The sequence below is a fragment of the Cornus florida genome, unplaced genomic scaffold (genome assembly GCF_030987335.1).
Source record: "Cornus florida cultivar Cherokee Brave unplaced genomic scaffold, ASM3098733v1 CherokeeBrave_3.0.0_Hap2_Chr02, whole genome shotgun sequence".
NCBI classification, from domain to species: domain Eukaryota; kingdom Viridiplantae; phylum Streptophyta; class Magnoliopsida; order Cornales; family Cornaceae; genus Cornus; species Cornus florida.
Window position 1 is genome coordinate 84,762,761 of NW_026775572.1, and position 26,259 is coordinate 84,789,019.

The 26,259-nt window shown below is 36.0% G+C and overlaps 1 pseudogene; it reads left to right on the plus strand.

Moving 5' to 3' along the window:
* Window positions 1-6,954: 6,954 nt before the first annotated feature.
* LOC132297967 (small nucleolar RNA R71) lies at window positions 6,955-7,053 on the plus strand (annotated as a pseudogene).
* The last annotated feature ends 19,206 nt before the right edge of the window (window positions 7,054-26,259 follow it).

A 26,259-nucleotide genomic window follows, 5' to 3' on the forward strand; every position in this document is an offset into this window, starting at 1 on the left:
TCAAATATGCTATTTTTCAACCCTTTCCAAGCAATCTCCCAAAATCTCAACATTAAGCAAGCAAGTATGGTCCTCCACACATCAAGAAAATGATCATGCAAATCAAAACAACCCTAGAATTCTTTTGAGTGGACCGACATCAATGTGTTGCTATCTTAGCCAACTAAAGAATTAATCACATCCTTACCCTCAAACTAGCACACAAATCTAGTACCGATCATCAAGACAAAAAGTGGGCCTTTTATTAAAGCTTTATTGTTCTAGGTGCGCTTATTCTTTTCACTCATTTTTTTTTTTTTAGAGGATCAAAGATGGAAGCATAGTGCAATGTATTGATCTATTAAGCTTTCTAGTGATTCATGAGATCGAGCGTTAGGTCAATGACTCCCAAACTAGACGGCTTTAGGGCATTAGGTGTTCAAACACCCCTACGGACTTACAAGCTCAAATCAATTAGGTTACAAATAAAGACAACAACCATCTAATCATTTCCCACTTCTCAATTTTTGAGAGAAGTTCTCACTTTTTTTTTTTTTTTTTTTTTTTGGATTAAACAATTATTAACCTAGAGTTTGGGCCCTCCACCTTTCGGCGCGAGAAGTTCAGTGCTTGATGAGGCTAGAATCCCGGCTACTTAGTGAAAAGGGGTTGTTATCCACCTTTATCAAGAATGAAAGCTTTCAATGCACTACTAGCTCAATTGGGATATAACCAATTCAATAATTAACAAAGCATGTACCCCACAAATGAATGCTAGTGTGCGCCGGTGCTAGTGTAGAAGACTAGAGTGAATCTCAAAACAATCACAAAATCAAGATGATGTGGACCACAAGTGCGAACAAGATATCAATCTTTCGAAAATTTACTCCTAAATGGCATTCATAAGGCATACAAGGAGTATTGGCCTCTCAAGTCAAGCAATTTTTAAATTTTAAGCAATATAATCCTCAAAAGATCAAAATCATAGCTAAGTATGGACCAATCGTAGAAATATCCCTCAAATACACGAGTCATGCTAAAAGTTTGAATTTAAAACTATCACTGTAGAGCACCATTCCACCCAAACTTAAATTGTACAATGTCTTCAATGTGCAAAGAGAACAAAGGAAAGAGTATACCGGTGCAACTGAGCAAGAATGATCGGGATTGAAGTATCCGAAGTGAGTGGCATTGCCCCCCCCAAACTTAGGATGAACTATGGTCCTAAAATTGGCACTTGGATAAACTTATCAGATAACAAAATGGGATAATCAGTGCACAGTGATCATGCAAGTGTAAATGGGATAAACAGATAACGAAATGAGAGAGGTATAAGGGTGGTCCTGAAAATTGGGTAGCACTCTCTCACTGAAGTCATTGTGATGCACCTGATGAAGTCAAATATATAGATATGAGAATACAATCATATGACATCCATAGAAAAAATAGATATATAAAATAGAGAAAGTGCAGGTACAACAAAAATATCAAAGCCGACAGACCGGCTGTAAAAATAATACAGTGACAATAATAAAATGTCAAAAGGAGAGAAGGATCATAAGATAGGAAAGACTGGGAGCTTAGGAAGATAAGGAAGGATGGGCAGGTCTGGCTCCGTGGATGTCTCTGGATAAATCTCTGAACATAGTCACGACATCCTTGCGAAAGGTAGTGAACTCCGCTCTGTGGGCCGTGAGGTTAGCTCTGATGGCAACAACAGCGTCCTCGAGCGCCTGCAGATGCACTCTAAAGCCGGGGGTCAAGTCTGGTATGGATGAGGCAGAAGATAGCTCCTGGGTCTGCTCCTGCTCGTGGATAGGTGACCTGGCTGGAGAATGATGAGCTGCATCATCTGCTGAGTGCTCCAAGTCAATGTCTATATCAATGTCATCATGCTCGACAGCTAGATCGACTGGTGCATCGTCCGCTGCCGGAGCTGCTGCTGCTGGCTCTGCTGGTGCTGGGGCTGCTTGTGCTGCCGCCTCCTCCTCTAACTCCAGCTCTGCAGCCTCCAGTATGGCATAGATCTGCAGGCGAGTGATAATAGCTCTGTAGCTCTTGTCCCAGTCCTTCTTGAGGAAGTGACAGGAACCTCTCTTGGGGTCCTCCTACGGGTGGATGGGATAACGCTGGTTAATGAGAATCTGGGTGATGAGGTGGCTGAATGGAAGAGACTTGGCCCTTCCGAACGCCTCTTTGCTGACGTACTCATCGTAGAGCTTCCTCATCACATTCCAGATAAGCGCAGGAATAGACACCCAGTGGCCGATATAGAAGGCGTACAGGGCTGCTAGATAGTCGCCCCGCCTCTGAATCTTGTGTCCTGCCATGTATATGTTTTGGTATAGCACCGAATCTGTAAACCATAGGTCATCCGGCAAGAATGTCCGAGTGGCGAAGGTCTCTCCACCGGCATGGTGACCTATGAGAAAAATCGCCATATCGGCGTAAGAAGGCCTGTGGAGCCTAGGATAGGTCTCCTGAAGCTCTGGTGGGCATCGATATGGACAGCGAGTTGAACGGGCCAGAGTATCCACTGTAATGGTGATCTCATGGCCATCGATAGAGGTGATGAGCTCGGCTGTAATGTGCAGCGACGGTCGGAGGTTCTGGTAGAACAACCGTACCAGTCGCAGGTAGATCGGCTCTGTGACTGGGGCAAGAATAGTTGAGAGGCCCCGCTAAATAATGTCCTGATAGGCAGATCGAGTCAGCACCGATCTGGAGAAGAATGCGGTGTCGAATGCTGACTTGTGCTCGATAGTCATGTGTGCATATCTAGGCGCGAGCCTATCACGTTGTAGATGAGCTGGCTGAACAGGTGGAGCCGGCTAAGCTGGCTGCTCAGCACTTCTATGCGGTGGAGATGGTGATGGAGTGAATGCTGGACGAGCTGGCGACTGGGGTGGAGCAGGGTGTAATGGCTCCTCTGTATGAGAGGACTTGGGGCTAGGATCCCAGACATGAGATGGACCGGCGCCATCGTTAAGTCTGCGGCTAGAGCCGTGACGATGTCTACGTGTTACCGTCTTAACGCGAGCCATAGTCTGCAAATAGAAATTCAAGAGTTAATGCCAGCATATATAGAATATAAAGCACAATATAGAAACTTGTATGTCAAATAAGATAGACAAAACAAAATATCGCATAATTCTATGCAAGTGGCAGAATATGAAAATGCTAAACAATGTAAGTATGAAATGCATCCAATGTGGAATATCACAGTCATTGGGCGTATATAAGGTAGCTTGAACATAAGATAAGATGAATGAAGTGTGTATATGAGATCTGTGAAATTCGATCGATCAGAAAAAGAAATGAGATCCATCACAAAAGTTGAATCGATCGAAGGTTGAGTTAGATCGATCGCAAATATTCGATCGATCATAAATTTGTTTGATCGATCGAACAGTGCGACGATGAAACCTAACAGTCACAGATTTGTGACTTTTGAAGCATGGGGCCCACACGAGTGAGTTCGTGGGCCCTCCAACAACACAAATCAAGCCTAAATGCACTCCAAACGTGGCCCAAACAACCAAATCTAACAAAATCTTCAAAATCTATGCACACATATACACATATATATATATATATGGACATGGATGCTAAAGCTTTGAGAATGGAAGATTCAACATGAGAGCAATATGATTACGACATTTGAAACAAGTATTGATACATGAGAGTTCAAATCTAGGGAAGGATGTCTCGGATCTTACCTCAAGAGAGCGAGAGAATGAAGAATAAACTGAGAAGATCTGAGATGAAGAAGATGGAGATGAAGTGAGATTCGAGATGCTTGGATCTCGCCGGAGGAGTTGCCGGAGCTTGGAGAGATGATTCACAGTGAAGAGGGACGAGAGGCTAGGTTTGGTGAGTGAGATCGATCCAAATGATTGATCTTAAGACCCTTGGATCTATTTTTTAAAAACATTTCCCGACTAGTTCGATCGATCGAAGATGAGTTGTGATCGATCGAACTTTGATGAACTCCTTTCAAAGGCTTTTTTTTTTTTTTTTTTTGAATTTAATTAATCAAAAACTAAATAAATTAAAATATTTTTGAATTTTTGAAAACTTGTTAAAAATTAAAACAAAATAAAATGAGAGTGAAAATAAAAATGAAAATATTTTTGGATTTTTGAAAAGTTGAAAAGTCAAACTAAAGTTAAAATAATGAAATAAAGATTTGTGGTCGATCGAAACAAGAGTTCGATCGATCAGACAGAGAGCAAAAATATGCAGGTTTTTGGTTCAAAATTTTGGCTAAGTGTTGAAACATGAGATTGATCGAACTGGAAAGTTGGATCAATCGAAGAACTTTCAAATCAATCTTGGAATGTTTCGAATGATCAGACAGAGAGCTGAAATATGCAGGTTTATGCAGGCTCAAAAAATTTTCTAAGTGTTGGGTCCTGAGATCGATCAAACTTGGAAGTTGGATCAATCGAAGCTCTCTTGATTGATCTTGGAGTTGGTTCGAACTATGGGACAGAGAGGTGATTTGGATGCAGGTTTCTACAAGTCGAAAATTTTTCTAAGTGTTGGAGTGCAATCCACAGTTCGATCAATCGAACTCCAATGTGAGATCGATCGAACTTTGCCAAATGCTCAATTATGACATAAAAGCTTATGCAATCCTCACCAAAGTTCCTTTCACTGCATGTGAACCTAAAACAAGTATCTAGACTTCGCAAGAAACAAAATGAAAGATAGAAATGGGGGAGGAATAGGGTTTTGACACCCTACGAATGCCTTTACTAGTCTTTAACATCTCTAGCAAGACGTTGGGCTCTTTTAGCCCGGGTCAAAGATCTTGTGATGCATCCCCTCCTTGTTGGGGTGATAAATGCTTTGAACTCCACCCAACAAATGGTCCTTTGAAGAACTTGTTGGATCAAGCTCAAATGAAGCTTTTGATCATTTGTCTATGCAATTAAAACCTTTGGGCTTCCATGCCCTTTCAAAGCAAGAATTTGAAACAACACTTTGAGAATGCAAGGTTGAAGATGATCCTTTGGAAGTTTTGGTTTTACACAAAAGCTCATTTCCTTGGTAATAAAGATCATAACATTTTTCTACAACATTGACCTCTCCTTCATACTTGTCAAGTGAATTAGGTGTGGGATTAAAGATATTCAACTTTACCTTCATGTGGCCAAATGAAATCTTCATTACCCCTGTTCTGCAATTGATGTTGGCATTGGCGGTTGCCAAGAAAGGACGGCCAAGGATAACGGGAATTTGGCTCTTAAGATTGGAAACCAGTTCCGTGTAAATGACAACGAAATCAACCGAGAAGAAGAATTTATCAATCTTGATCAAAACATCCTCAATGATACCCCTAGGTTTCTTAATGGATCGGTCAGCAAGTTGCAAAACTACTGACATCGGTTTCAATTCACCTAGGCCTAATCTAACATAGACCGAATATGGAAGAAGGTTAACACTTTCTCCTAAGTCAAGAAGTGCCCGATTAATGATATGATCACCAATAATGCATGATGTAGTGGGTGAACCGGGGTCTTTAAACTTTGGAAGAGTGTTATGTTGCAAAATTGAGCTTACTTGCTCGGTCAAAACCACTTTTCTTGGTGCTTGGCTCTTGTTCTTCCGCTTTTGGGTGCACAAATCTTTCTAGAATTTAGCATAAGCCAAAATTTGCTTGATTGCATCCAATAGTGGAAGGTTAACTTTCACTTGCCTAAACATTTCCATGATTTCATTGGTTTTTGCCTTTTGCTTGTCTTTTGAAATGGATCCTTTTAAGGCATCCGGAAATGGAACCTTTGGTTCAAACACTTTTGCAGAATTTTCTTTGGAACTCTCTTTAACACAAGAAGTTTTCAAATCATTTTCAATAAAACCTTTTCAACATCATTTTTCAAACACATTTTTCAAAACTATCTCATTTGCAAGATCATGTGTATGCAATGAATGAGGAATGGGATGTGAAACGGGACGGGTGACAACTTGAGGTTGCACTGGTTCACTCTCTTCATTGGATATTTCAACTTAATTGTCCATAACTCTACCACTTCGTAAGGTAGTCACCGCATTAACATGTTCAATGGTATGCCCTTCCGATGAGGAATGGGTTTCCGCAACACATTGTTGTTTAAGTGGGGCATTAATGGGCATATTTCCCTTCTCTCTTGCATTAAGAGTGCTTGCTATTTGCCCTACTTGGGTTTCTAGCTTGGCAATGGATTGAGAGTAAGAATGAAGTAATTGTGTGTAAACCTCAAGAGTCCCCAAAGCATTTAAAACTTTTTCTTCAAAGGCGGGACTTCTAGTGTTTCCTTGGGAATAAGATTGGTTGGGAAAATAAGAATTAGCAAATTGATTCCCTTGTGATTGATAGGGTCTATAACCTTGGGATCCTTGGTTTTGAAGTGGAGGTGGAATGTATTTCCCTTGGAAACCGCCTTGGGAAGGGTTTAAGCCTTCTCCTTGGTTTTTCCAAGAGAAATTCGGATGATTCCTCCAACTTGGATTATAATAAGTACCATAAGGATTGTTCCCTTGGTTTACAAAAGCCACATTGACTTGTTCATTAGGTTCATTATGCACTTGTCCATGAGGACAATGAGAAGTAGAATGAAGAACACTAGAACAAGTCATACATGTTTCATTTGATGCACGATGAGAATGGTTAGGGAAGGAAGATACTTGGTTCACCGAGTTTTGGTTAATCAAAAATTGATCAAACCTTTGAGACAAAGACTTCATTTCGGCGGCTATTTCATTTGAATGTTTGACTTGATGCAAGCCTACACTCTTCCAACCTTGTGAATTTCTACCATTCTTGGATGATAGTGTTCTATGCAAAGAATTTTCACTCATGCTTTCATAAAGACGCCACACGTCATCCTCATGCCTATCAATGTAAGAGCCACCCATGGAAGCATCAACCATACCTTATAGTTGTCCGATAAGCTCTCAAAGAAGTATTGAACTAATTGTCATTTGGGCATGTCATGATGTGGACACTTCCTAAGCAATTCATTGAAGCGTTCCCATGCCTCATGAAATGTTTCTCCATCCCCATGTGAAAATTCTCGAATTGAGGTCCTCATGGCATTGGTCTTAGAAACCGGATAGTACTTCTTCAAGAACTCTTGTTACATTTCTGCCCAAGAAGTGATTAAAAAAGGCCTAAGATTGTTAAACCAATATTTTGCCTTGTCTTTTAAGGTGAATGGAAAAAGTTTGAGTCTTAAAACCTCTTCCGGCATGTCCGTATATTTTACGGTGGAACATACTTCAAGAAACTCATCCAAATGCTTGTAAGGTTCTTTACTAGGAAGTCCATGAAAGTTAGGAAGCATTTGAATAGTTTGTGCTTTAATTTCATAATGATGTGTTCTAAATGGTGGCAATTGAATGCATGTGGGTGCATTGTATTCATTAGGCACAAAGTGATCTCTTAAAGCAAGAGGTGGACTAGCTACTTGAGGTGCAACAAGAACACCTTGGTTATGAATTCCTTGATTAATGATGGGAGGTTGTGGAGCATACATTGGCCTTGGCATTCTATACGAAACTTGGCCTTGTTGTTGTGGTGGTTGGATGAATGGCCTTGGCATGCCTAATGGTACTTGCATGCTTTCATTATGCACATTGGGATGAAAGATACCTTGTTGGTCTATGTGACCAAGGTCCTCAATATGGTCATCCATTGATAGATTGATTCTATTTGAACTTCCTCTTCCCCTAGGATTTCTAATGATGGATTCAAGATGCAAATCAAGAGGGACAAGAGTTAGTCTCAATGAACGACGTCCATGCATGCACAATACAAAACACAACAAACACAAAGAATGACAAACACTATGCCTTCATAACAATGCAATTAGACTTCTTCCACAAACATTAAATTCATACTCCCATACTTTAACTCAATGATGCAAGACAATAAAAAATAAGCCTCCACGCGGGCCGACGATTTAACTAAGGGATTGAGTAAAGAAAACTCACAAAGGTCCTTTAGCACTTCAACTCCAAATTTTAAAGCTTAGCTTAGCTAATTTTTTTTTTTTTTTTTTAAGTTTTTAGCATTTTTCCTTTCTTTGCTTGCTTGAATTGAATGCTCAATGGCTCCTTTGCTTGCTTCCTCTCCAACAATGCACTTAGTTAAGTAAGAACAACACAATAAGTAACCAAGAAGAAAAATAAAAATAAAGTAAAAACACGATCAAAAGAGTACTAATCCTAATCAATTCCACAAATCCGACGTTACCAAATCTAATCAACAAATCCCCGGAAATGGTGCCAAAATTTGACGAGTGATAGCCGTTCCTACACGCCAAAATTGATGTAGTGAATGTGTGGTTCAAGGAAAGCCTTTTTGGGTCAAGTTTAAATTTATAAAAATCACTACCAACACTACTACTAACGTAGCAAGAGTGAGTAGGGATCGTCCCAAGGGATTGTGGGGATTGAGCAATGTCGGAGTTGATTGTGGAATCGCAATTAGGGCTAATAGGTCGAGTGATCAAACAATTGGTTGGTTGGTTGATTAAAGAGCAACTAAATTAAACTAAGTAATAGCAAAAGAGTACAATTAAGAGTAAGTAAGAGAGAGAAGAGTCTTGGGGTTTAGAGATTACCACCAAGCAATGCATTTCTATATTATTGACAAGTGATTAATGAGGACAATTAGGGTGTTGCGATATTGGTGTATGTGTATTTGGTTGATTCAACAAGCAAGGATGACTAGTTAAGCATGTATTGTCTAAACATCATGTGAAAGGCACAATATATCTAAGCAATGAAGTATATATTGTCTAAACAACATGTGAAAGGCACAATAAATCAAAACAAGTCATTAATCCATTCATTAGGCTCACAATCCAAATACAACACAAGATTAGAGATATATGCTAATTACATTCAAAAGCTTGGATCATCAAACAACAAGCATAGATTGTCCTCCCATTTAACACTACACTACATCTACACTACTAGCATGCAAATAAACTAGGGGAGAGGCACAATCCATCAAGAGATAAGCATGAACCATCAAGAGAATCACAAAAACATTCTTTTAAGCACAATGTTTTGACAATCTCTAAATCTATGGCATTAATAGACATAGACATGCATCAATAACGCAAAATCTAAAGATAAGAACATGAACATCAATTCTAGCATACATAGAAATATGAATAGAATGAAATGACCAATTGGAAGCATTAAACCACATAAATCATTGATTAAATAAGATCTATATATATCAAAGTATCAAAACATTAATTACACACTAATCCCTCAATAATACACAAGATTAAGATATAGAAAGCATGTTTGGGGCTAACTCTCGCCCCAAGAGGATGTCTAGCCTTTTATGGTAAGGATGCTCCAACCCTCAAGGGCTAACTCCATGGAAGAGGTTTGCTCCTTGTTGATGAAGATCTCCAATGGTATCTCTAGCCTCCTCCTCCTCTAAGCTTCCTCTCCGAGAGATGATATGAAAAAAAATAATGTTTTTTTTTTCTTGAAAAAGCAATCCTTATCCTTATATAGGTAGGTCAAAATGACACCCAAAATGAGCTGGGGTCGTGCACACAATATTCCCTAATGATTGGATAAAGGACAACTTTCACTGAGATGGAATTTTAACTTTTTCGCACTGGAGGAAGTTCGATCGATCGAAAGGAAGTGAGATCGATCGAAAGTAAGTGAGATCGATCAAACTTAGGCTGGATCGATCCAACTGGCTGAGCTTTTTGGAAAAAGACAAATCCAAGATATTTATGGGAAATATTTATGGGAAAAGGACAAAAGTGGTTAGTGGGTGGTATAACTGTGGATAGGATCAATCATTTGGATAAGGACAAAGGTGTTCGATCGATCAAAGAATGATGTTGGATCGATCAAACTTTTGGACTTAAGTGCTTTGGGTCAAGGCTTGGATCTATCTTGAAGTGCTGAGATCGATCAATGTTCGATCGATCGAACCTTGGACTTGGATCGATCGAACTTACTGCTTTGCTTCATTTTGCTTCTTTCTTTCTCCACTTTGCTCCTTTCTTTGTTTAATCTCATAATTGCTTCAATTAAGCTCTTATTTGGCTGAGTTAGCTTATTTTCGGGATAAGTGCCTGAAAATGAAAATAATACGAAATCAATCTAAAACGGTAAAGTAAGATAGATAAAGGTACTAGAATGCCTAAGCTTAAGGGGCTCAAATACACACTTTTCAGTGCTCATCATGAACACTTCCTAAGCAATTCATTAAAGCATTCCCATGCCTCATGAAATGTTTCCCCATCCCTATATGAAAACTCTCGAATTGAGGTTCTCATGGCATTGGTCTTAGAAACTGGATAGTACTTCTGCAAGAACTCTTGTTGCATTTCTGCCCAAGAAGTTATTGAAAAAGGCCTAAGATTGTTGAACCAATATTTTCCCTTGTCTTTTAAGGTGAATGGAAAAAGTTTAAGCCTTAAGACCTCTTCCGGCATGTCCGTATATCTTACGGTAGAACAAACTTCAAGAAACTCATCCAAATGCTTATAGGGTTCTTCATTTGGAAGTCCATGATAGTTAGGAAGCATTTGAATGGTTTGTGGCTTGATTTCATAATGATGTGCTCTAAGAGGAGGATTAACAATTTGATGTGCAACATGGGTACCTTGATTTTGATTTCCTTGAATGATGGGAGGTTGTGAAGCATACATTGGCCTTGGCATTCCAAATAGAACTTGGCCTTATTGTTGTGGTTGGTAAATGAATGGCCTTGGCATGCCTAATGGTACTTGCATGTAATCATGATGCACATTGGGATGGAGGATACCTTGTTGGTCTATGTGACCAAGGTCCTCCACATGGTCATCATTGTTCACTTCCATTGTAGAAGTAGAATGATCAAAATTACCCCTTCCCTTAGGTGTACGAACAATAGATTCTAAATTCAAATTAAGAGGGACAAGAGTAGGATTTAATGACCTACGACCATGCATGCACAAAAAGACACAACAAGCAACAAGTAATGAACAAACACTTCACCTTCACAACAAATCAATCAACAACAAACTACCTCCACATATAATGTTCCTATACTCCCATGCTTTCAAAAATATGCAAAGAACAATAAAATGCCTCCACGCGGGCTCACGATTTATCTAAGAATTGAAATACAAGCCTCCACGTGGGCCAACGATTTAACTAAAGATTGAGTAAGAAAAAGCTCACAAAGGTCCTTTAGCACTTCAACTCCAAAAAAAAAATTTAGCTTTTAGCTTAGCAATTTTTTTTTATGATTTTAACCTTTTTCCTTGCTTGCTTAGCTCCTTTGCTTGGATGCTCCTTTCCTCACCTTCTTAGCTCAATGCTCCTAGTCAAACAAGAACAAACACAATGAGTAAAGAAAAATAAAAATAAAAATAAAGTAAAGACACGATCAAAGGAGTACTAATTCTTAATTGATTCCACAAATACGACGTTGCCTTCAATCAATCCCCAGTAACGACGCCAAAAACTATGGTGCGTCGTTCACCACATAGCTTAGAGAAGTGCATTAAGGTGAGGGCCAAGTTTTACATTTATAATTGCCTCCACTACCTTTCACTAAAAATATAGTTAAGGCAAGTAGGGATCGTCCCAAGGGATTGGTAGGTTGTACAAGCTTAAGGAATCAAGATTACGGTTAGTAGGTCGAATGATCAAAATAGTGGTTGGTTGGGGAAGTTCGATCGATCGAACCTTGGACTTGGATCAAACGAACACGGCTGAGATCTATCGAACTTAGGCTAGATCAATCCTCTATGGCGGTGCCTTTTTGGATAAAAACAAACCTGAGATATTTTGAAGATATTTTTGGGAAAAGGACAAAAGTGGTTGGTAGGGTGGTACAGCTGGATAAGATCTGACATGTGGATAAAGACAAGAAAGTTCGATCAATCAGAGAATCAAGTTGGATTGATCGAACTTTGAGATCTTTGAATAAGGATAAACATGGTTCAGATCCATCTTGAAGTGCTAAGATCGATGAAAGTTGGATCGATCGAACTTTTATTGAGATCAATCGAAGTTGCTGAAATTCCACCCTTTGTTTCATTTTGCTCTACTTTGCTCCTTTCTTTGATTCATCCCAGAATTGCTTCATTTTTGCTCTTATTTGGCTCAGTTAGCTTATTTTGGGAATAAGTACCTGAAAATGGAAATAACACGAAATCAATGTGAAGCGGAAAAATAAGATAGATAAAGGTTCTAGAATATCTAAGCTTAAGGGGTTTAAATGCACACTTTTCAGCGCTCATCAGATACCTTGGCTAGATCTACAGCTATCCCCTTCTTTGACACCACGTGACCTAGAAACTTTACCTCTCATTGCCAAAATTCACACTTCTCAAACTTGGCATACAACTAATGTTCACGAAGCGTCTACAACACTATGAGAAGATGTCTAGCATGATCATCCTCTGACTTTGAATGGACCAAAATATCATTAATGAATACGATGACAAACTGGTCTAAATAAGCCCTAAAAACCCTGTTCATCAAATCTGTCAACCCAAAAGGCATGACACGGAACTCATAAGAACCATATCTAGTGAGAAACGTTGTCTTAAGGACATCTTGCTCCCTAACTCATAGTTAATGATAGGCAAAACGTAAATCAATCTTAGAGAAATAAGTAGCTCCCCTCAACTGATTAAAAAGATCATCAATCCTAGGCAAATGATACGTGTTATAAATAGTAACTTTGTTCAACTCTCTGTAATCTATACATAAGCGAAGTGAATCATCATTTTTCTTCACAACCAAAACTAGCATTCCCCAAGGCGAAATACTCCTGTGAATAAAACCCAGACTAAGTAATTGCTTAATTTGGTCCTTCAGCTCTCGTATCTCCATTGGTTCCATCCTGTATGGTGCCTTAGCAATAGGTGTAGTGCTTGAAGCTAAGTCAATCACAAAGTTTATCTCTTGACTCGGTGGCAACCCTGGAATCTCTTGAAATACGTCTAGAAATTTATGCTGAATTTGTATACTATCCAACGCTACAGTAGTTTCCTCCTTAAACTCCTCCTCAATATAGAATAAATGAGTATTAGATCCCCCGTTAGAATGTGGCATAGCAATAACATACATATCCTAACCTAGTATAGTAAACACAATAGACCTATCATAACAATTAACCTAGGCATGGTAGTGAGATAACCAATCCATCCTAAGTATCACATCATAAGAATGCATGTCCAGGACCAATAGATTGGCTAGAAATCTAAGTCTAGCAATATCTAGTGTCACAGACTCATCACTTTCATGCAAAATAGAAGTATCACTTATAGGTGTAAGAATACTATGAGGTTTATCACATAACCGCGTAGTCATCCCAGATAATGCAATAAATGAACTAGACACGAATAAATGTGTAACACCCGTATCAAATAAAACACGACCATATCTACCATGTATAGGAAACATACCCTAAATAGCCTGAGGTGCCTGAACGTCCTGTAGTATGTGATTATACACCCTTCCATAATGCAACTGCTGCGATGTCTGTCCCTGTAGCGGCTGTGGCACTAGTAAAGCTGGGAATGTCTATCCCTGAATACGTGGAATCTGTGGAACAGGTAAAGGTAATGGTGTCCTTTGTCCCTACTGCACCTGATGTCCTTATCTGGTCTTAGGACACTGCCTGGAAGTGTGTCGAAGCTCTCCATAATTATAGTAATTACCCCTGAAGGTACCAAACTGCCTTCTCTACTGGTTAGCCTGTGGCTGACCCTGTTCTACCGATAGTCCCCCATTCTGTTGTCTCTGAATAGGTGTCCCATCTTTCTAAGCATTTGAACCACCCTTATGCTTCTTCTAAGGCTACTGTCCCTAGAATCTGCCATTGTCACTGTCTATGCCCATTGTCACCCCTTTCTCAGCTGACTGATTAGCTAAGTCTAGTTGACTGAAATACTATGGCAGATATGATGTTTTATATTTTGGATAGGATATGGATTTATATATATAGATATGTGCCATGATATGAGCTATAGTTCTCAGGATCGGTGGTTAGGGAACGTATATTACCCTAGGGATGCATAACTGGATATAGTGGATTGTTGTGTACCCTGGTAGATTCATGGTACTTATTATTACCAACGGGTTTTGCATGTTACCTATTATCTAGTGCAGTCCGCCCTATAGTCTAGTGAAAGTCCTTTAATGTGTATCTATATGTATGCGGACTATGTAGCTACCGCATAAGTTAACTAGGATGTATTCGTTCCATAGGTCTTTGTGAGATGTAGTAGAAAGAACTTGTTTGTGGGCCTGACCCACTATTTATTTTTCAGATCTATGTTAGTACCAGGTGTAGATTTTGTTCGTGTAGAGCAGAGACCAGTCATCATCATTCTTCCGGTTATCTAGATAGGATTTCAGTTTATGTTTCAATATTCAGATGTAGATAGTTGTTATTGTTATTTATTTCAGTTTGGGATTTTCTAGGGGTCTATATAGTATGAATTCTCGAGTTGTATTCTAGAGGACTATTGGTATCAGAGGAGATTATTATTTAATAAAAGTACGTTTGAGGATTTAATTATTATTTTAGTTTTCTTTCAATATTTTATTTATTCTTTATTTATCTTTTTGTAATCTATGTTCGTTTATTGCCATAATGTTTCTGATATCCCCAGGTATTCGAGAGTGGGCCTAGCCAACCCGTATTCAGAAATTCTGGGGTATTACATTGGTCCTCCTCCTAAAACAAAGGCAATTATTGCTCCTTTCCAAACTGCTAACGTCGTAAGAGATTCTACTATCTACGCGTCACTCTCCTTTGTTGCCTTGTTCTCCTGATCTGCTTTCTTTCCCGTCTTCTTCCAGCGTTAACCATTTTGTTAACATAGAAAGATAGACGTCAATATGATTTTTAATAGACCTTAAAAGAATACAATGAATCCTAAACTTAAGCTTAAGTAAAAGAGTACCCAACGCAGAAGTCTTATAATGAAATAACGTACCCTAGAGACACTTGAACCTGGAGTGTTCTGAAACCAACTATGATACCCCTCGATTCTGGAACACAGGTTGATCAGGTTCACGCACAAAACCGAGGGAAATATCAAATAATTAATATTTTAAATCAAACACAGAATATAAAAAGATAAATAAATAAAGAAATAACAACGTTGAAGGGAAAACTAATAAATAAATAAATAAATCTCCTCCAATAAAACCCATTAATCCTTAAAAGTAAATAATAAAATCTTAATAGAAATAATTCTCCAAAAGAATACAACTCGGGAATCTTCATATATGGACCCCTAATAAAATCCCATAACTAAAAATAAATAACTGTCTAAAAATTGAAATAACTAATCAGAAAGTAGAATCCTATGCCGATGACACAGAAATAGTGATGATGCCAACTCTCTGATCTGTAAAAAAAAAAAAAAAAAAAAAAAAAAAAAAAAAAAAAAAAACACTAATTCTGTTACTGAGAGGACCTGAAAAAATATAACAAATGTGGGTCAAAACTCACAAACAAGTCATTTCTACGATAACCCAAACAGATACCTGAAGAAATTACACATATATAGCTAACTCATGCAATAGCTGCATAGTCGATATGTATAAATATACACACTAAAGACTCTCACTGGACTAAGGCAGACTTAACCGGATAGTGAGTATGTATCTCATGCAAAGCGCACACAAAGGTGCTCTTAAGTCCTCCTTCTACCAAGGCACTTACATCCCTAAATCCAACCACCCATCTCAATTGGCAATATACGCCTTGATAAGCGCTAGATATTGCATATTCGAGCCCCTCAATATACGTATGTTAAGACCTAAAATGATACATCTATCCTGTTTTATACTGATTGATGTTTATTTCATATTTTTAGGTGTTATCCCAAAGAAGTAGTTAAAACCGGGCCTTTATGATGAAAGAATGGTAATGAAGTTTACCGCATCATTGCCGGTCATCCGAAATAAGCCGGGAGTCAAAATGGTGAATTTTGGAAGAGTTCAAGTTCAGAAGCTCGAGCCTCAGTTCTGTGGCTCGAGCACAACAGATAAAAACAAGAAATTCCACCAAGACAAGAAAGCTCGAGGTTTGAACTACCAAGCTCGAGCCTGACCACAGGGTGCTCGAGCCTTTGCCTAAGAGCTCGAGCACATAATGCGTCAGAATTAAAAAGTTGATCTAAGCTCCCAAGACCTCGTGCCAAGCCTCGGGGATCGAGCACTAGTACCTAAAGCTCAAGCCCACATCCACAGAGCTCGAGCCCACACCTTAGTATCGAGCACCATGAAGAGAGGATTGAGCACCATCAATAAAAAGATGTTTCAGAAAAATTTTGCTTCCAGAGCTCGAGACCAACTCAGAAAGCTCAAGCACAACCACTCGGGGCTCGAGCATTGCTGAAAATTCTGGACCTACTTCAATATTTTGGGCATAACTTTTGACTCGAAACTCCAAATTGAGCAAACTTAGTGGCTATGGAAAGAAGACTCGAAGCCCAATGTTTTTGGTTCTAATAGTAATCTTGAGATTTACGCTCTAAATGGGTCAAAATCACATTACAACATCAGAACAAGTTGCTGACAGGTTAAGCTTGAGCCCTGACTCCAGAGCTCGAGCTCTGGCATCCTGGAGGTTAAAAATACATGCTGGAATTACCTAAAATCATTCCGCTTTGTTTCTTTATGGGCCCATTTGTTACCAAAAGCTGTAAAACCAATTCAAAAGGGATTGTGACTTGTTCTCCACTATAAAAGAAGAGGAGAAGGCACATTAAAGGATCCATCCATCAATCTCTCTCTCACGGCGGCTTTTAGGGTTTTGAAGAAGAAGATCCAAAAGGAGTTTTAGCAGTCCATGGCGATGAAGACCATAACAATACAGATGATATCTTGCGTCGTCATGAGTAGTTAATTCCTCTCTTAGGGCATTGATGTAGCCCGAATCCGAATATTATGGTTTGATTGTTATGTACTTTGGGAATTTAATATATTATATATTTTGATTGCATGATTATGGGCAATTGACTTAATTTAATTGGTTTTTAATGATTAAATAGTTTTTGAATGATTAATACCTTGTCTTAAATTTAATTGTTCTTAAATTATTATCAATCCATTCTTATTGGACGATATCTGGCGGAGCCCTGTCAGACATAAGAATGGACATCATGTAATGGTGTTCAAACATTTTTCTTAAATGTACTCTTTCATAATCTATGCTTAGGGAAGACGTCATACTGTAACATTAGTTAGAAGTAGGTAGGCGAATAATTCGTGCCAACTTTTGATAGGTTATAGTTAGCTAAGTTCAATGAAACATCTTTCTTCAAAACTGAATTAAATGAATGTTATTGAGTTTAATTCATATGGTATATAAATTGTTGAAATCCCAAGGTTGAACAGTTAACCATAGTAGGCGGATCGTGGTGCAGTCAACCCCTAAGTGTCTCTATCTCTGATCTCAATCCCTTTACTTATTTATTTTCTGTTTATGTTATTGCACTACAACAAATCAAATCATCTTTCTAAATTAAAATAGTATTAATTGAAGACTCAGTAAACCACTACAGTCCTTGAGATTCGACACCCTCAACATAACCCTATCCTACAAGGATTCGCTCTATTGCGAGTGGTATTTTATTATTGATAAGTAAAAAACACACATCAAGCCTCCACTCTAACCACTGATTACGAGACTTCAATCTCGTATCATGATAACCATAATATCACTATAGATATAACTAACCATATACTGACAATGGTATACTATCACAATGACCATACCCATATCCTAACAATGGGTTGAAAAATATATTTATAAATATATAATAGCCATATCCTAACAATGATATGTCGTCCATATGTTAACAATGGCATGACATAGAACCACATTCTGACAATAGTCCTCAAATAATCCAAACATATATATATATATATATATATATATATATATATATATTTAAGATCATAAAATACAGATATACACTTAATTAAAATCATAATATATCATAACAGTAAATAACATACAATTTCATGTTATTAAATCACAAGAATAACTTATATTCATTTAAAACTTCCTATATCAATTATCTCAACATAATCTGAACCCTACGCATACTGATAATTTATATTTACAGCCAATTAAGAGTTCCACAAACATATCTCATGCTAAACATTTAATCTCAACTGTTAAAACAATTTATAAGATTAAATTCACAAATTCATAATTAAATAAATTCTAATTGCATGCATCATTATTATTATGCCTGTTTATATTCACATATCACCTTTCCTAAGTCCCTATACATTATTCAGGACCTTAAATAATTAAATCGGCCTTAAAAACTCCTTTTTATCTAATCTGCTACAGTAGTGCTCAAGCACTAACCAATAGCGCTTGAGCGTTGTTGCCCAAAAATAGCGTTGTAACACAGTGCTCAAGCGTTGTTTCAGGAAATAGCTCGAGAATACCTGTTTTTAGCCCTGTTCTCCATAGTTAAGGGCCCTAAAGTGTGTTACTAAGTCCCATACCCATTAATGCACAAATTTACATCAATATAACATGTAAAAATTCATTTAAATCATATATAGGCATTTAATTTAACAAATCATTCGACAAGAACAATTATGAACATAAATTCACAAAACCTATGTTCTATATCAATTTAAACGGGGATACAGATTTTATTAATCTTTTAATCATCCCTAAAGTTATACTAGAGACATATAGATCATAGGCATAAGGGAGAAATGTAGAACAGAGGACTTACCTTAAACTTTTGGATCGAAAGCTAAACTCCTTCTTCCTTTTTCTTTTCAATTCTCTAACGCTGGTAGCCTTCGGGTTACGTATCGTTGTCCACTCCACTGATCCGATCTACCTACGAACGGATCTCTTCCTCTTCTTCTTCTTACTCAGGCTTTCTCTCTCTCTCTTTCTCACGCCTTTTCTCTCTCTCGCCCTCTTTGTTTCTTTTCTCTTTTCTTTTCTCTTCTAGATCTATAATATATGTATATATATAAATAAATATATACTACATATATCCTAGTCCTAACAAACGTTTGACAACTTAAAATAACTAATTATAATAATAAATAATTATTTTAATAAAACATAACATTATATATATATACTAATCTCCATAGGTCAATATCCAACCCATTTAGGATCCCTTCCAAATAGTCCAGGACCCATCTAGTTGGTCCAAGGACTACAACCTAAATCCATAACCTTTAAAATCAAATAAACAATCATTTAACTAGAACAATTAAGCATTTAAAGCAAATTAATTAAATAAACACATCATACATGAAATCAATTAAAAGAATGCACATATACAATTAGCCAAAACAATTAAATTAAATTAACCAAAATAAAACAATCAAATAAACACACAATTAAATACAAAAACAAATAATCAAATAGGTATATAATTAAATAAAAATACAATTAAAATAATTAAATAAATCTCCAAAAATTAAGGATATTACACTTACCTAGCTAGTTGCCATGCATACCTACACATATCTAGTTACATGTATAAATGACTTGATCATCACTTAACTATCCCCAAATATTCTCCTATAGGGCCTTTATGTACTCTTCATTAATTCAATGTATAATATTTATTCATATATTTAGCATTATGTTTTCAAAAAGTCTCAACTAATTATCCAATTATAAGGTTTCTAATTTCTATCTAATTAAAATACTAAATAAGGAATAATAGTGAGTTCCTTTTAATAATTTTGAAAATATTTTCAATGGCAAACATTTGAGATCCTTTTATGCTTCTTTCATCCTAATATTTGTTTAGTGACCCAAGTGATCCTTTGTTATCTAAGACCATCTTTAATGCTAAAAGTCATTTTCACATGCCAAATTTATATTTTGACAGTTGCTGCAGTGTCAAAATGTTACATTTTAGCAATTCTGCTCCAATAGTGAATTTCATGCAAAATGCTATTTCAACTAACATTCCCACCATTCATATGTGCATAAATAATATTAATATTAAACACATTCCAAGTCAAGTTGTAGACTTTAAAAGGAAACTAAAATTAAACCTAATTAAAAAGAAGCAAAAATCTAAAATATCAGGTCAAAAAAGAACCAAAAAAAAAAAAAAAGAAAAAAAAAAAGAAAAAAAGAGAGATAAAACAAAATAATATATATATTTGAAAAAAAAAATTCGGGAATTTATATATGTATATATATTATATTTGATTATATTATTATTAAAAAATAAAATATTTTAATAATTATTATTTCAGCCTCCCCAATCGCCTCCTTCTCTATTCTCGTTCTCGACTCTAAACAGAGTGTTTGTATTTTTTTTTAGCTTGTTTGCCTTATTAAAAATAAATAAAAATATTTGACCTTTTTTTTTTTATTATGCATGGCTCTTCCTTCAACCAGATTATCTTGCCACGGTTTATGTAACTTATGTTCACAAATTACTATATTACTATATATTTTTGTTTTATTTTTACTGAGAACTAAGAAAGATCCAAAGAGAGTAGTACTATAGAAGAGCCAAGGTTTGGCGTTAAGCCACTGATTTGTTTGTTTTTCTTTGTATAAACAATAACTCGGCAGGGTAGTTATATACAATTTGAGAGTTCGAAATGCTTTGTACAGAGCCTCAATAATAATGTAACTGCTCACAATTATATTTTTGTGCAAATAATGAGGAAAAAAAAATGGTCTTAATCACTCTGTTCCTGCTAGTATTCTAGATTAATATCAACATGAAAATACACTGAGCATGATTGTTTTTTTCAATTTCATATTATTGAAAATGTTGTTTAATAATTTTACCTCATTATTTGTTCAATTTCATATTATATGTTTAGACATTTCAAGTACAAATACATATATTCAAAAGGTATATATATCCAATATTTAAGAGGCCTAGAAGGCCAGGGATATCACAAGATGCTTTGGAGATCAGTACTATTCAGTAATTTCTAACTTGTAGGTTATATATATACATATATATATATAACTTTTTTGAAAGAAAAAAAATTTACCCATTTGATAGCTATTCTATGCAAGCAACATACATGGTGTAAAATTGGAGCCAGTCCCATCTTTTTTGCAGCCCTAGCCCATATAGCAATTGCTATTTGTTTTGCTACAATTGGCATAAGAAATAGCAAAGTTTAAAACTAGCAGCACAAATAGCATTGCATTGGAGAGCCCATTTTTAAGCCCACTTGCTATATTTTGAATTGGCAGCCCAAATGAAAGCCCCATTGGAAATGCTCTAACTTCGTTATTAGCATTGTCAAATTTTGACAATCCAGTGTTGTCGCGTCAGCATTTTTCTAAGAGTTATATAAGACTTAAAAAAAGTCACCTCAACGTTTTTAACTCTTCAAATTTTAGCTATCGCATATGCTCCAATGATGCGTTTATGTTCTTCAAAAATATTAATATTTTATTTTAATTTTTTTCTTTTTTTCAAGGGCTATATTTAAAATGGTTATATTAAAAAGAAATTAAACAATATGATATCCATTATGAAATAAAAGAAATTAAACAATTATTTTTATAAAAATAAAAATGGGTGCCTAACCGCTGTGTAATCTCAATTGTTCAAGGAAAAAAAAAAAGCCAAAAAATACTTAAAAAAAACTTATTTTTGGCATATTTCTTAGCCAAACCAGCCTTCTTTTTTTTTTTTTTTTTTTTTTGGATACTCACACATACATGTTTTCATGGAAATTCAAATCTGTAATTTCTCTTTGAGAAGTAGAAATTTGGTATCACTAGATCACTGACCTGTTAGTGCTAAACAAGTCCTTGATAACCTTTGAACAATGTCGGGACATTAAAAAAAAAAAAAAAACGCGCACACACAATTAGAAGCAAGCCCACGGTCACCAAAATTGATGACATATAGCGATTATGAATATTTGGTCCAATTTTGACGACCCCATTGGAGTGGGTTAGGTCGCCAGAACTGGACTGGCCTGGCGATGCTGTTAAGAGAAATAAAAAAGAGAAATGGGGGTAGCTAGACTTTACGTGGCAGGCTTAGTTCTGATGTGCTTGCTATATACCAGACAAAGCCATAAAGGTTGTCTGAAGGAATTGGTCACAAGAAATCTACTCTCTGTCACAAAATCCTGATTTAAGCTATGACCCAGTCTAACATCAGTTCCTAAAAATTGATACTACAGATTCGGCTGTATCAACCAACTGTTTGTGGTGGCTTATAACTTTGGTGTCTGCAAATCTCAATTGTATCGTGGAAAGTGTGAAGTAGGTTACATCTCTAGTTTCAGGCCTAATTGGTGGCTACTACCTACAAAATAATTAATGGTCTCCACTAGTAGTACTACTGTGCTGTTAACGAGCTACATGTGCCAAGGACTATTTATTTACTCCTATTTTTTGCTGTAAATTATAACAAGATTTATTATCTACCAATGTATATATATATATATATATACAGTGACGGACCCAGAAAATTTGGTGAGGGGGGGCGAATTTTTAATTTGTGGGTACAAAATTATATGATGAATTTATTTTTGTAATTTTAGTAGGGTTTTTTTCATAAATTTTAAAAAAATTTAAGTATAAAATGAAAAAAAAAAAAATCAGTGGGGCAAATTATAATTATAGTGGGGCATCTTCATAAATTATCAAAATTTGAAGTATAAAATCCTAAAAAAAAAAGAATCCAGTGGGGGCGAATTGTAATTTTAGGGGGGGCATTTTTATAAATTTTAAAAACATTAGGGTATAAAATGAAAATATTAAAAATTCAGGGGGGGCATCTGCCCCCCCTAGTCCCCTGCTGGGTCCGTCCTTGTATATATATATATATATATATATATATATATATTACCAAGAATCAAATTCTAATTTTTAGGGCAACTAGAGTGGGCAAAAATCCGTATAACACTTGTGGTTAATGGATTAAATTTGACCGTCATTCAATGAGTATATTTACGCTCCTTCTAAACCCGTAGGGATTGATTTAGTTGAATAGAGACATGAGATAGATGCTAAAGAGAGGAGTCCCTAAGTGCGATACTCAAAAGGCGCATTAAAGACAACATTTTTTAACGCACCATCTAAACTCGTGGGGGTTGATTTAGTTAAGTAAAAACATGAGATAGATGCTAAGGAGAGGAGTCCTGAATCTGACACTCGAAAAGCGTATTAAAGACAATATTTTTTTGAATTGTTCTTGACTTATTCAGAAGTTGATGTTCTTGTTTGGACGATATCAAGTTATTTATCTTTTAAGTAGGAATCCAAAGGGCTATTAAAAAAAAAAAAACTCACTTTCTCCAAAGGGTTATTAAAAAAAAAAAACTCACTTTCTTTCATGTTCCATTTAAAGGTGTGCCTTAAATCTCTTTTGAACCACATAATTACTACTAGGTGAAGACTAAGGAGGACCGCATCACAAAATTCTAGAAAATCATACTATAAACAAAGGTCCTCAGATTTGGAATACCAAAAAGATTTAAAATGCAGTCCACGAAAATTTTAAAAGAATCTCAATTTAGTTTTTTATTTTTTTTTGGTAGGTTTTATATTTGAAAACTTACATTGAATAAAAAATTAAAAATTTCAAATTGAGTAATGATATATCTTTCGACTTTATTTGTCGACTCTTCTTTCGAATACAATATAATTAAAAATAAGTCGAAAAGAAAGAATATTTATGAATTTTTTTTTTTAAATTTAACGTGATTCAATCACATTATATTCAAAAAAAAAAAATTCATAATTGAGATCGAAAGACTTACCATTTCTCTTCCAAATTATATAATACCTACACCCTTTAGTTTACTTCAATTTACTTTTAATTAATAATCTTCTTACATATATTTTCTCAAAATTCTATTAATAAAATTTTTAAAATTTATCTTTATAGTACTAGTAATTCGGCCCTAGAAAATAAAATTTTATAGGCCCACCTTGGCAGTTGAGGACATAAATTCAGGTATGAATGCTCTCACGATTTGATAATAATTTTCTTTTTCATTTTGGATCGAATGTGTTGGGACAATGAATTGAGTGAATAATGCCCATCAACAATTCCTTGGACATATGCCCATCAACAATTGAGAATGCTCTCACGAATTGACCAAAAAAAACAACGAACAAGATAAATGAAAAAAAAAAAATAAAGAAATTAATCGTGTGTGACAGAGAATGAAAGAGAGAGAAACCGAGAATATATATATATATATATATATACATATATATTTCCCTGTAATTCATTAGATCGAAACCAAATATAGTACACGATAGGTGTAAGTGATGCATCCCTAGTAGCAATACAAACTTTTCCAATGACCCGACATGCGTCTTCTAAACTCATATATAAATATAATAAAAACCCAACATATATATAAATATATATATATATATATGACGTCTGTGTATATATAACTTCAAGCTACCTCGTATGCATCTCTTACATTGGAGTAAGAAAATGGCAAAGACGTAAATAAGTCATAGTACCCAGGTTAAACATGGACTTTAAAGACCTAACCTAAGCTAAATTCGGACCGCTCCCCTCAATTCCCCGCAATGAAATAATGTCTCTCCCGATTCTACCCCTTCTAAATTGCAAAGCTTTGTAATTTTGTGGTTGCTTCTTTTGCCGTCAGCTTAAAAAACCCTCCGTCTCCGCCTCCGCCTCCGGCCGCTACCACCGTTATCACCACCGGCGGAATCAACGAACCACCGCCGGTGACGACCTACCATCGTGTGAGGTTACAAAGTGAAGTGAATGTTGTTGAATTACACTAGATGCAAATTAAACTAAAGTAAACAATAATGCAATAAAGAGAATAAAAGAGAGAGAGAGATCTTGGGGTTTAGAGATCACTACTAAGCATACTTTTCTACACCCTTAATGAATGATTAATGAGGGGAAACATATATTGCAATATAGTGTGTGTGTGTGGTTGTTTCAACAAGCAAGAATGAAAAATTAAGCATATATTGTCTAAGCAACATGGTGGATAGCATAATATATCAAACTAAGCCATTAATCCTTTCATTAAGCTCACAATCCAAACACATCACAAGGTCAGAGACATATGCTACATGCATTCATAAGCATGGAATATCAAATAACAAGCATGTATTGTCCTCCCATTTAACATCTAAACTACAACTATACTACAATTAAGCTAAAGAAATGAAATTAAACTAATTAAACTAAAGGAGAGGCACAATCCATCAAGAAATGAGTATGAACCATCAAATAAACCACAAGAGCATTCTATTAAGCACTATGTCTTGACAATCTCTAGATCCATAGCATTAATACACATAAACATGCATCAATAACAAAAAATCTAGAGACAAACACATGAACATCTATTCTAGCATAAATAGACATATGGATAGAATGAAATGGTCAATTAGAAGCATTAAACCACACAAATCATTGAATAAACAAGATCTATGTATAAATAAATGCCAAAACATATATCACTATACAAATCCCTCAATAATACACAAATCAAGATGTAGAAAGCATGCTTAGGGCTAACTCTAGTCCCAAAAGGATGTCTAGCCACTCATAGATGATGTCTTCCAACCCTCAAGGGCAAGCTCCATGGAAGAAATCTGCTCCTTGGTTAATGAAGAACCTCCAATGGTGTCTCTAGCCTCCTCTTTTCCTTTGCTTCCTCACTAAGAATTCTCTAAAAATCTCTCCCTATGGTTGTGTGTGAATCCTCCCACAAAAGTTGCTCAAATCCCCCCTTTTTGGTAGGTTAGGTGACACCCAAAAATGATCTGGCATGTACTCCAATATTCTCCCAATGATTGGATAAGGATAACTTTTTATGAGCTGGCAATTTAACTTTTTCGCACTGGTCAATGGCTGGCCAAACTTGGCTAGTTAACAGAAAAGAGAGACAAAAAGGAAGTGAACATACTAGGTCTAAGAGGGGACGTGATGGGTCGTATATAAAGGCAAGATTGTAGCTTTTGCTTTAATGTGGAGATATTATTACCTGTTCCCGAGGATAGTTTACTTGATGGTACACTGTAATCAAAATTGGTTTACAAGCAGACACTTATCACTCTAACCGAATAAAAAGGTTCGGCTAAGAGTTGCGACAGTACTACTTAGTTAAAAGCTGAGTTCGTATTCATTTGTTTAATAAACAAACCAAATTCAAATTGAATTTAACTCATTTATTATAAAATAAAAAATATATACAACATATTTACAAATAAAAAAATAAAATTTAATTTTTATTTTACGTCAAAACAAATAAAGTTATAATTATACTTTAAAT